The 12,994-nt window shown below is 39.0% G+C and overlaps 1 protein-coding gene across 17 annotated transcripts in view; it reads right to left on the bottom strand.

The window, feature by feature from the left end:
* Window positions 1-12,994, bottom strand: part of TCF4 (transcription factor 4) — a 351,707-nt gene that overhangs the window by 55,002 nt on the left and 283,711 nt on the right. The gene's annotated exons all lie outside the window — the stretch shown is intronic.

Here is a 12,994-nt window from a genome sequence, read left to right as displayed (position 1 = left end):
TGACCTGAGCTGAAGTCAGATGCTTACCTGACTGAGCCAACTAGGCACCCCCAAAAAACACATTTTAAATTATCAACACAAGGCTGTACTTTGACCATACTTTATAGAAATATTCTCATGGGGGTTTCATAATTACCTTTTAAGAAAGTAAAACGTGATAAGGCACGTTCATAGTAAAACCAATACATATTAATGTTACTTGCTTCCTGAAGTGGGAAGCTAAATTTTAAGGGGATAAAGAGAAGTGGCTACAGACCATGTGTCACGAGGTGTGTCAACTGAGTGGGGCTGGGTGATAACCACTGGGCTGTACAATGTACCTTTAAATTCCTTACCATTACTACCCCTTTGGGATTCTGCAAGAACCATCTGAACACAGAATTTTAACAGACTTTCAGGCCCTTAAAGAGAGTTGCTGTATGCTCCATAATGAGTAGAAAATAAAGCAGAATTATGCCTCAGATGCCCAAGTGCTAGCAGGGTTCACTTACTAGTTTAGACCTTGGAAGATTTTATAAATATTCTAAACTGTGACAGTGAAACACGCAAATGACAAGAGTTTATAGTGTGCTGTGTGTGATGTTCACAAACCTAGGCATATGCTTTGATGCTTCCCAGCATCTAATGGGGAAACATACTTAAAGGTAGATCAGCTCACTACTCAGACAACTGGGCTAGACTCTCAACTCTTACAATATTGTTTGAAAGACATGGGTCACACAGGAAGAGAAAAGAAAGCTTCAGCGCAGTGATACCTCCACATTCAGAAGAGTTAATATGGACTCTGTAATCGTGCCATGTGACCAAGTGAAAGGTATGTTCCTAACTGATCCATAAACCAAGGGGAAGATGTACTTGAAAGAGTCTTCAGAGGGTGTAGAAAAGTCTTTGGCATAATAGTAGAAATTATCCAGCTCTGGAGCTAGACCAACTGGGTTCAGATTCCAGCTCTCCACAATTAATTGTGAGCTGGATGGTGATATCGTGAACCTCAAATTTTTTCCTTTGTGAAATGAAGTTACTCTTTTTGTGAGCATTAGAGATAATATCCGTCAAGCATAATTCTTAATCTGTTGTGGGCACTCAATATATGGTATTATTATTTATATCTTGTTGTAACTCCTAGTCACTGCTTACTGCTATTTTTAAGAAGTGTCTAGAACAGTGCTATCCGGTATACTAGCCATTAGTAATATGTCGTTATTTGAATTAAGCTTAATTAAAATTACATGAAGTTAAATATCCACTCCCTCAGTCATGCTAGACATATTTCAAGTGCTCAACAGCCTTATGTGGTCACTGCTACCATACTGGATATCACTAACATAGAACTTTCCTACTACGGCAGAGTGTTCTGTTGGGAGCACTGGTTTAGACCCATGCTTGTCTGTGAAGAGTTCTCCTGGGCCATACCCTCCTGGGTAACATGTCACCCTCTGTTAGACTGCCTATTACAATAATGCCAGCCCATTTAAGAACTGATATTCTTTCTAGGCTGCAAGAACTAGAAGTTCTTTGGTGGACTAGCTACAGAAGCAACTTCTAGGTATCCCTAGTACGTAGCATATAGAGGGTGGTGATAAATGTTGATGCTACTGAATGGCAGGATATTTACGTTTTAGTTTTATTTATTATTTTTAGAGTTCCTTGTACTACTACATATTTTTTAAAGTCCTTTTTAGAACCATCTGCCAAAATTCCTGCAAACTGCACCAAGTGGGACACGAGGCAAGAGTATCTGTGACTCTCGGTTTCTGGATGTGTAGGAAGCAGAAGAAATTCTTCAACTGCAATTCTGTCCTTGGCCCTTAGTGTCTTTGGCAAAGGAATTATAGTTAGACATGGTGTGATCACTTTTTCTAGACGATAAAAGTTGAACAGATGTTTAAGTTTTTCTGATCATGTGGTTTCACATTATTGGTAATTGGGTCCCTCTCTTCTACTCTCTCTTCATTTTTAATACTTTTTCTTTTTTTAAAATCTTTTTATTTGACTTTTTTACAGCTTCTCCTTTCTCTTTTCACTTGCTGCCCTCTGTCCTGTCTCTAAGCATCATATTTCTAAAGCTCAAATGCTTTCGACCTTATTTTACAAATGAGCAAAGGAAGAGGTTAATGGACAGAGCCCAGGGCCCCTGACTTTGCATCCAGTCCCCTTGGCACTCTCCTTTCTAAAGTCTTTTCTACCTTTATAACTTAAATATTCTAATGGGCAGTAAAGTGGCATAAAAGGTTAATAAACAGATTCAAGTAACGGAGTTGAGTAAGTTATTATAAGGTTTAAAGGCAGTTAATAATGCTCAAGGGCATATAACAGGCAGTAAATAATCCAAGAGTGCAAAAAACTAAAACCAACAGCAAACCATAGGAATAAAAATTATTTACGTGATATATTCTCAGAACAATACATACATTAAGTCCAGGAATATTTACCAATGGAAGAAATCCTACTTCATTTCCAGGTAATGGTTAAAAGCCAATTTGCATTGTTGTCACATAAATAGGAAATCTATTTAGAGATAACACATGAATGTCTGCAGTATATTGACAAACTGATGGGTATAAATAAATGGAAACATTCAGAGGTGTAGGTTATTGAAACTGTGAAGCTTTTATGGCCATCTAAGTCACTTGAAAGTTTTATAGGAATTAACCAAATAGTTCTAAATGCCCTAAAATAACTCCTAGTAAGAAGAGTTTCTTTATTCCACAAACTATCTTTATTGGTAGTCGTAAAAAAAAAATCACATTTATCGAAATGTGTGAAACATACCATTAATGTATATGATATTCCTATTTTATTTTCACTAACAAGTAATTACCTGTTTTCACTCTGTCATATTGCATCACGAAGAGAATATATGATCCCCCTAAAAGAAATTCCTGAGTATGTAATATATTTAAGAACACAATTACTCTGAACATACATCTATACATTCCATCACAAACATCACATATAATTTTTCCATTTTCTACATGTCAGCTGAGTTTTGATGATCTGTGCATGATCAGATCAGTATATTAAATCTAAAGCTAAATCCTATAAATGAATTACAGCCAAGAGTTTGACTCTTCTCAGCCACCACATTTCCTTTTCCGGGTTAAGTAGTAGTAAAATTGTGAGAATTTTAATTCCTTTCTTTGTTTGTATCTTTACCAATCAAATTCTGTAGCTGGAAGACATCACAAAGACCCAAAAGAAAGCCACAGGAAGGAGAAGGAGGCGCTGAGCGATCCCTAAGGGTTCAGGCTCCAGAGTTGCATAAGCATGAAGACATGGGTGGCCCGCAGCAATGCCTTTCCCTGCAAGTGCACCCCCGCTGCAGCGAGATCGGAGATTATACAGTGCAAAAGTGAGCTGGACCCAGTATTAAGCGTGCCTCCTGCGTGCAACCCCTGCCTCCCTTCCAGGAGCTAAGAAAAACCTGGTGTTCTTTATGGGCAGGCAGCTCTACCTTATTCTTTCTTTTCTTCAAATAAAAAGGCAAGGATATTCTTATATTTTTTTTTACATAGCTAGCTGTAGTATATTTTTCAAATCTCTGGATCAAATTTCAAACTCTAAAAATAAAGGGAATCTATATAGCCTTTGACATGTATAAATATTTACAAGGGAGGAAAAAAAATCCTGTTTCAATTTTTTAAAAAAGCACTAAGAATTACTAATAATTGTACAATAATATTATTGTAATTTGAATCTACGTAGTGCTCTATTATTTTAGAAAGATTTTCAAGGTGTTATCATTGCAAACCTGAGATAGTTAAACACCCGGGAGAGGTATGATTTGGCTTACTCTGTTATGATATAATAGATATTAAGTCATACATATGATAAACTAGATCTATCATAGATACAGAACATTTGAGGTTTTTAAAATTTTTTATTTATTTTGAGAGTTTGGGAGGGGCAGAGAGAGAGGGAGAGAGAGAATCCCAAGCAGGCTCTGCGATATCAGCACGGAGCCTGACGCAGGGCTTGATCTCCCGACTGTGAGATCATGACCTGAGCTGAAATCGAGAGTGGGATGCTTAACGGACCAAGCCACCCAGGTGCCCCAGAACATTTGAGATTTTAAGGTGTTTCCACTTATTATCCTATACCCATCTCAGTAATATATGCAGGAGTTACCAAATAGAAACAAAGAAAAGAAGTAAAATCATAGCTTAACACCCTCCAGAAGTGGAAAAGGACCTGGTCCCAATGCCTACCAGACCAAAGCTCTTGTCACACTTGGCATGAGAAAATAATGTTGATGATAAAAATAGCTAACACTGTACTTAGGATATGCCAGACACTATTCCAGAAAAAAAAAAGTACATGTACTCATTTTGTCTGTACACTAACACTGCTGTTGTATTATCGTCTTAATTTTACAAATAAGAATCTAAGAGAAGGTTAAGTAAGTTGATCAAAGTCACATAGCTAGTTAAGTGGCAAAATGGGCAAAATCACGTAGTTCAGTTTCAGAGTTTGAACTGTAACTACCATTCTCCACCATTATCTCTTAGCAGCTAAGAATTCTTTCCAGGGTGTTCATGGACTTCCTACCAAAACCCAGCTTTGTGAATCCTGGGTCCCTTATCTATATGCCCTGACCGTTTTGCAGCCAGGGGGCTAACAGAATGCCTCTTTGCCTAAAGAGAAGAACACAAGGTGATCACAGTCCAGGGGGCACAAAGGAGGCTCCGATGTGCTGCTTCAGGAGGACCATTCATCTGTCTTCCAGGCATGAAGCTGAGCAAAGAAGCAGCAGGTATCAATACTTTTGTTCAACAGAACTGAAGTCAGAGAGAAGTGAAGTAATCTGCTGCCAGTTACATTGGCATTTAGCGGTGAAACCAGACCCAGGACTAAATACCAGGACACTAAACTGATAAAAAGCACCATATTATTTCTTACAGCATTCAAGTGAAGTGCTAACACAGTTCCGCCTGTGTGTACTAGCCTCTGGCTCCAAATACTTCTTTTTATTTTTACACCTGCATTTCTCTTGCTCTTGGCACGAAGTGAGCAGACACTGTATGTTTGCTATTACTTTCAACGTGGTATATCACAGGAATGCCCACTGCCAACATTCTGAGTACCTTGGCCCTAGCTGAGAATGCCTTAAACTGATTAAGTTACACCTGGCTAAAGATCTCTTGAAACACTTAATTGCACAAAATTTGGTCCAGGTGAAACCTGACGTCTTCCTGGTTACATTCCTTATGTTACTTATTCACATGGGACTTGGCTTCCTCACCAGGCTCAGGATTGGCACACATAAACGACTGTGGATGTTAAGTGCATCACAACTCTTTAATATGTTCCAAACACCTAACCAATTTGTTTCCAAGCTCTTATTTATTGACTGCTCACTGGAAATTAAAGGTAATGTTAAGAAGAACATGACTTCTAATTTCTATTAATTATTATTTCTACTTATTTTAAACCTTAAACAGATGTAACTGAATTATTTTTATCTCTACCGCTATCACATCAAATTCATGATTGTTCATTATTTCTAACAGATCACATCCCATTTCAACACTATTTTTTCTCTTTGGCAACCAGTTATGTGCTTTTTTTAAGACGACACCTACTGTTTCTTTAGGAGGTGCTGGAACATCAAAATAGTGTTGGTTAAATACGCCAATAAATAGCTTTGTGACCTCTGAAAGCATTGTTTCGTCAATTAAATGAGGGCAGCATATCTTCCAGATGAAAACAAATTTTAGGATTCTAAAACAAAGAGAGAAATCAATTTGAGGTTTATTCCAATGTTGATTCTTGTTTCTTCAATAGTCAACTGAATGCTAAGAAGGCCTGTTCAATATAGCTGACCGCAGAAACAACAAGGTTTAAACAAATATTATGAAAAAATGTGCAAGTGTGCTGTGTGTGTGTGTGTGTGTGTGTGTGTGTGTGTGTGTGTGTGGTACTGGGCATGAAACAGGCTCAAGTAGTGACTAAGTACATGCACGAATGAATGAATGAATGAACACACTGAACACAAGATACACGCCAAACTAAGAATAACATCATAAAATAAACATTCATTGTTCTGCCAAAACAGATTTTCATACTCTTCTCTGTTTGAGGGGTGAAGACAATGATCTATAATGGTCCGTACTTAAGGGTTCTAAGAATATTCCCCATCCCTTTCCTTTTGAACTCAAGTTTATAGGTTGATGACTAAAGACTAGAGCTGATATCCTCCATTGGATGTTATTTAATAGATGTGTCTTTTAAAATGGGATGTAAGCTCAAATAAGTTTGGGTACCACTGGGATAAACAAGTAACTTCAATGCTGCAGACCTTAATCAATGAACATTACCATGAGGGGTAAAAACCTATATCCCTGGAAAAAGTCCCATGGTCACAAACCCATTTTTCAACATATTTCCAATCATCCTCCATCTCAGGAAATGTTATCTTCTGCTAGCAGCTGAGAATTCAACATGATGAGTTCTCAGATCTTTTCTCAAGAAGTCACTTTTGAAAGAATGCGAGAAAAGTGAAGAAGTTATGAGGGTACAGAGAGGGCTTTACAAGAAGAGAAAACACGACCAAAGAAAAATGCCAGTTACGTTATAGTTGGAACTTGCGCAACCTGAAAGTGCTATTCCTGTCCCTCCAATCCCAGGTCTTCAGGGCCGCATTTGTCTATATTAAGCACAGACAATGGCCCGAGAGCCATCATTCCGAAGTACATGTTCCTTCCCAGGAAGCAAGAGGGATTAGAGAGAAAGTTGTGTCAAACAAAAGCTGAAAGACACTTTCAAAAGTAGGGACCCAACCAAGTAAGAATAAAAAGCCAGAAAGACCAAGGTTCTAACTGATACTACAAAGACAAGAGGAATGGTCAAAGAAACAATTCACAAAAGGGGATATGTACTTCTCTAGATACCTTCTTTGCTTGAACTTAACAGTGGAAAAGAGAGTAAAATTATATGAATGATCATTATAGAAAGTTAGTATCTTGATAGTGTTTTAAATTATAAAGACTTTCTGTTTTCATTACCTTAGTTAAGAATCACTTTGGGGCGCCTGGGTGGCGCAGTCGGTTAAGCGTCCGACTTCAGCCAGGTCACGATCTCGCGGTCTGGGAGTTCGAGCCCCGAGTCAGGCTCTGGGCTGATGGCTCAGAGCCTGGAGCCTGTTTCCGATTCTGTGTCTCCCTCTCTCTCTGCCCCTCCCCCGTTCATGCTCTGTCTCTCTCTGTCCCAAAAATAAATAAACGTTGAAAAAAAAAATTTAAAGAATCACTTTGAGACAGGGGCGCCTGGGTAGCTCAGTTGGTTGAGCTTCCGACTTTGGCTCAGGTCATGATCTCCTGGTCTGTGAGTTTGAGCCCTGCGTCGGGCTCTATGCTCACAGCTCAGAGTCTGGAACCTGCTTCAGACTCTGTGTCTCCCTCTCTCTCTGACCCTCCCCTGTTCATACTCTGTCTCTCCCTGTCTCAAAAATAAATAAATATTAAAATTTTTAAAAAAAGAATCACTTTGAGACAGATTATCTATCCAAGAAGTCAACCATCTCACCCATCTTATACACTGGGAGACAAAAGATGGGAGAGATTTTACATGACTGGATGGGGACAAAGGGGGGGCTATGATCTAGCTAGGGTTTTCATTCCAAATCAGAATTATTAGCACTTGATCAGAATGTCCTTCCAAATTGCCTACAGTCTAAGGAATCTGGAGATCAAATTTCTGTATTAGTAAAGGAGAGCTACTAATGTTAACTCGAGTACAAGATGAACTCTATGCTGTGCTTAGTGCATCAGCTTAACCCTGGGTGCTTGAAACAGATGCCTTCATCTTCTGCTTGCTAAGAGAATTGTTACGAATAGTGAGTTTACAATTTGGTGAGGTTTTGAACAGGAATCATTGCCCTGGTATACTGTAAAATCATTACCCCAGCTCCCGTTTACAAAGGTGAAAAAAAAAAAGCATGAATTATCTCTTTTCTGTCAAAACATATGGCCCTGGGGTGCTGGGTGGTTCAGTCGGTTAAGCGGCCGACTTCAGCTCAGGTCATGATCTCACGGTCCGTGAGTTCGAGCCCCGCGTCGGGCTCTGTGCTGACAGCTCAGAGCCTGGAGCCTGTTTCTGATTCTGTGTCTCCCTCCCTCTGACCCTCCCCCGTTCATGCTCTGTCTCTTTCTGTCTCAAAAATAAATAAAACGTTAAAAAAAATAAAAAAAAAACATATGCCCTAACTCCTTTCAACTAAAAGCAACCACATGAAATAATTATCAAATCTATGACTCTGTGACACAGACTGAAATGAAAAAAAAGTAAGTGTTCAAATTGTCAATGCCTCTGTCCAATCAACCACTTCTTTATTATCCATTCAAGTACCTGCCCCTCTCTCACACACAGGGCAAACTTTTTAGTAAAACCAGCCAGCAATATTTCACTGATGTAATGCACAGCAGAGATTTTAGCTAGCACAAGGCTAGGTGCTTTGATACATAAAAAACAAACAAACAAGCAAGCAAACAAACCTAGGACTCTAGAATTGTCATTGGGAGCCAGTCAGGAGAACTCTGATGTATAACAAGCAACTAGAAAACATGTGTAAATGACTAGTATTTATTATCCCTTTAGAACAGGGTTATTCAAAGAAAACTTCTTAAAGGAAATGGGGGGTTAATCAAGAAGGGCAATAATATTCCTGAAAGGGGACTGGGCAACAGAACAGATTACCACCAATAAATAGTGCATCTCTTCAGGCACATTTAAAATATAATTGACTGTCTCTAATATTTGAATTTCAGACATTTTTTTTCATTTGATCTAAGTTTTCTTGATTTTAAAGATATACAGTTTAATGATCTGCTACTGGCTACCTCAAATATTTTTTTCTGGAATGATAAGGGCATAAATAAATATAAACAACAGTAATTACTTTAACAATAAAAATTACAGTAAGAATGCCCCTTTGATTTTTTCCCCAGGGGAAAAAATGCCTTTGATAACTAAATTACTTAGTTCAATAATTTTGAATCTTCAAAACTAGAAATGTAAAATCCAGATGATCGTTTAATATTAAGATACGGGAAGCAGTTTAAAATTCTCAATGTTAAAGAAATTAATGAGAAACTTTTTTTTACAAGAAGAGGAACACTGCAGTTTTACATAATAAAAGGCCAACAATTGATTTTTGTCTTTTTTTTTCTTCCTTGATAAATTAGTATCTAATGAGAATTTGAGAAAAATACAGAGAAATGTTAAAAAGAAGCAAGAGGATATTTCCTTTTTTCTTTTACCTGCCAGAGAAACATCCATTAAACATATAGTTCTTTGCTTATATAATGAGGACCCATTAGGTCCTTTGACTGGAACTTCCCAATGCTAGGTAGACCTGGAATTTCCTAATCTCTACATAGATGGATTATGTGTCTACCATGGATGTATTTGTGCACGCCTGCGTGCATCCTTATTTGTGTCTATGATAATATTACAGGTTTGTAAGACACAGCAGCAGCGGGATGGGAAGGATCTGTTTAATGAGTACAGGGTTTCCTTTGGGCATGACAGAAATGTTCTGAAACTAGACAGAAGTGGTCGCTCAACATTGTTAATGTATCAAATACAACTGAACTGTTCATTTTTAAATGGTTGATTTTATGTCATGTGAATTGCACCTCAACGAATGCAAACAAAACAAAACAGAGTAGCAAGCTCATAACAAAATATTCGTGAGGACCTATCTGTGGGAAGATGGTATTCCAGTAGTAGAGAGGACCAACAGGGTCAAACTTCCTAAGTAATATGCCTTGTCATCAGCTGCTAGACGGAAAACTTAGGTAAATAACGTAGATTTCTTAGGAGACGAGGCTGTCCTTCCACTGCAATAAAAACTGCGCTCTTATCAAAGTCACTCATGATCTCTTTGTTAGCAAACTCAATGTTCTTCATTCTACCAAGATGCACTTAGGGCTTCATGGGAGCATACATATGTCAAACTTCTCAAACTGTACATTCAAATATGTATGATTTGTTGTATATCAATTATACTTCAATAAATCTGTTAAGGAGGTTTTTAAAAAAGAAGGTGAACTTAAGATTCTCTTTCATTGCCAAAATATCTTAAGTGAGTTAACTAGCTATAAATAATGGGTCTCCAATGTGCTCTAAGGAGCAAGAGACCATCTTTCCACTTTTGATTCCATCACTCATTAATTGACTACAGGTAGGTCATTAACCTCTCTTTCAATCTGATGATATTTCTTTGGTAAATAGAGATAATAACATCTGCTGCTACACAGAGATGCGGTGCAAATAAAACAAGATCATGCACTGAGAAAACACCTTGAAAAAGTATGGACCTCAAGGTATCTAATTTGTATAGCATGTTCAGCGCCCTAATGACACTTGCAGTATTTTTTGATGGTGATGAGTCTGTTTTCTTTAATGGAAGACTTCTGAATATGAGAACAACCTTCTTAATATGAGAGCAATATGAGAGAGAGAGAGAGAGAGAGAGCAAGCCCGTGTGCATGAGAGTAAGTGGGGGAGGGGCAGAGAAGAGAGAGAGAAACCCAAGCAGGCTTTGAGCTGTCAGCACAGAGCCTAATGCTGGCTTTGAACTCACGAACCGTAAAATTATGACCTGAGCTGAAATCAAGAGTCAGACGCTTAACCGACTGAGCCACCCTGGTGCCTCAAATATATTTCATCTTCTAAACTTTCCCAGCATTTTACTTTAGAAATGTGTGAATTTTAGGAAGAATAGAAGTCATTTTTCCAATAAAACGCTATGGGCTCTTTAGGGGCAAAGGATGTAACCTGGAGCACATTGAAGGCAATGGCTTGACCACAGCAGGTGCCCAATAAATAGTTACTGGGCAAACAAGGGAAACAGCCAAAGTAAAAGAGGACCAATTCTTTCCTTCACTTACAAAGTTTACATGGCAGATTTTTAGCACTGAAGCGCCTTACACAAATATATATCTCGGGTATCTCTGTTGAGAAAAATCATCCTCTGAATCACGAATGGCTTCTTCAAGGTACTGTACATGAGGGTGCACCTCTGGCCTCATAGCAAGAAGAGGACATCAGACGGAGATAACGTAGATGTGAAAGATATGACACTGTAGTTGCACAGACGTCCATCACCGGGTGTGCAAAACTTCAAGGAACTCATCCGTGTAGACTTTATGAATATCACTGACTTGCTCTACTTGTGATACCTGTTTCTTAGTTTCTGGGTCCAGATTTTAAAAATAAAGATTGCATGAAACTATAACAGTCAGTCCATGCCTTTAATTCTCCAAAAAAAGGGTGAGAAACTTAAACAGAAGTCACAGGCATGTTAAGAGCACACATCACCTTTAGTGGGGTTTTCCATCATTTCCATTTAATAGGAACCTCTAAACAGACTGGACTCTGAGAGAGGCATAACTCAAAATACAAGCCTCAAGCTGCACTCACCTCTTCAAAAACTCTCCCTTTCCATCTGCCATATGATTTGTCCTGTCTTTATGGCTCTGTTCAGATCTGTTTCATCTCATTGGTTTGTATGGCTCACTTTGCCCTTTGCATGTCTTCTATCTTGCATTACTGTCTTCTGTTTTATATTTATGATCTGTTTTCCCAAATATGTTCCAATTCCCTGTGGTGTGTGTGTCTCATTCTCCTTTCCTTCTCTCTCTCTCTCTGGTAGATAAAGATGCTTGCTGCTCATTTTCTGGTGGTGGTGATGATGACAATGACCACGATGATGGAAAAGCAGCCTGCCATGCCCTTTCTCCACCTCTTTACCCTCCCTCCACACCCACTACCCAGCAGAACTGCTCAAGAGCTCACGGATGCTGCAGCCAAAGGTCACTGTTGTCTCTCAGCAACATCTGACACCATTCACTTCTTCCTCCTTCTAGTGAAATTTGCTTCCCTTGGCTTTGGTGACTAGGTTTTCCCGGTGTTCCTGCTATCCCTCTGGACTTCTAGCTTCAATGACCTCTTGGGCATACCCATTCGGAGGGCTCCTTATTACAGTCATGATAAAATTTCAACTCCTTCATAGGGTACACAAGGCACTTTATGATCTGACCACTGTTGATCCTTTCAGTCTCTGTTATCCTCTGGCACCATGAGCTCCAGTCAGGTAACAGTATATGTCATGCTCTTCCTTGGTCCATTTATTACCTTTAAATTTGCTGCTTAATACCCATTCATTCTTGGACCTCACTTCCTCTAGGTCAAACGTGGGACAGGTGTCTCCTCCTGTGTCCACCTCTGGCTGGCTGTGCTCCCCCAACAGTGCATTATCAAACTACATTTTGCCGGCCATTTCCTTATCTATCTCATGTCTGTCTTGTTTAGAGCTATATTCCAGCACCTTACGCATGGGAGGCATTGAAGCTTGTTACCGCCATTTGAGTGAAGGAGTTAGGAAAAGTACATTAAAATGTTTTTTTCAACAATCAAAATAACTTCCCGAAATAGGAAAGATGAAACCCACCACCTCTCTAAAACTTCAAACTGATCATCTCAGATGATGGTGCTAATCCGAAGAACAGATACAAGACTTTGTCCAAACACACGTCAATGACTTACCTTCAGTGGGAAAAGCCTGGAGCTCTGGCTGGTTTTGTTCCCTAAATTCCCCTGTGTTCTGGTCCTGTACTTAAAGCCAGATGCCAAAGAACAAGATACCAAGAAGAGAGAATAAGAGGTCTCTAAGGTCTCTGCAGTGGTCCCAGGACTTAGAATCCCTAATGCTGGCTCCCTTGAGTACATTGTGGAAAAGAGAAGGCAAATTTCTCCCACCTACAGAGAAGGCCACGGAGCTCAGGCATGAAAGAATGGGACTCTGAGCTTGGTAGCATATGGTTGAGCTATTACCATAATGCCAAGAGGGTACCATTCGTCTTCAGGAGGCTTTTACCTGCAGCAGTTTATCACTTTGGTTTAACAGGCAACATCCATTTCTGGGCCAGTTTTTTTTTTTGTTTTTTTTTTAATAAGGATGCTTTTCTTCTGTTGCACAACAGTCACACCA

This window comes from Lynx canadensis, chromosome D3, assembly GCF_007474595.2.
Source record: "Lynx canadensis isolate LIC74 chromosome D3, mLynCan4.pri.v2, whole genome shotgun sequence".
NCBI lineage: Eukaryota > Metazoa > Chordata > Mammalia > Carnivora > Felidae > Lynx > Lynx canadensis.
The sequence above is the reverse complement of the archived record's forward strand: the minus strand, read 5'-3'. Positions and strand labels throughout refer to the sequence as shown.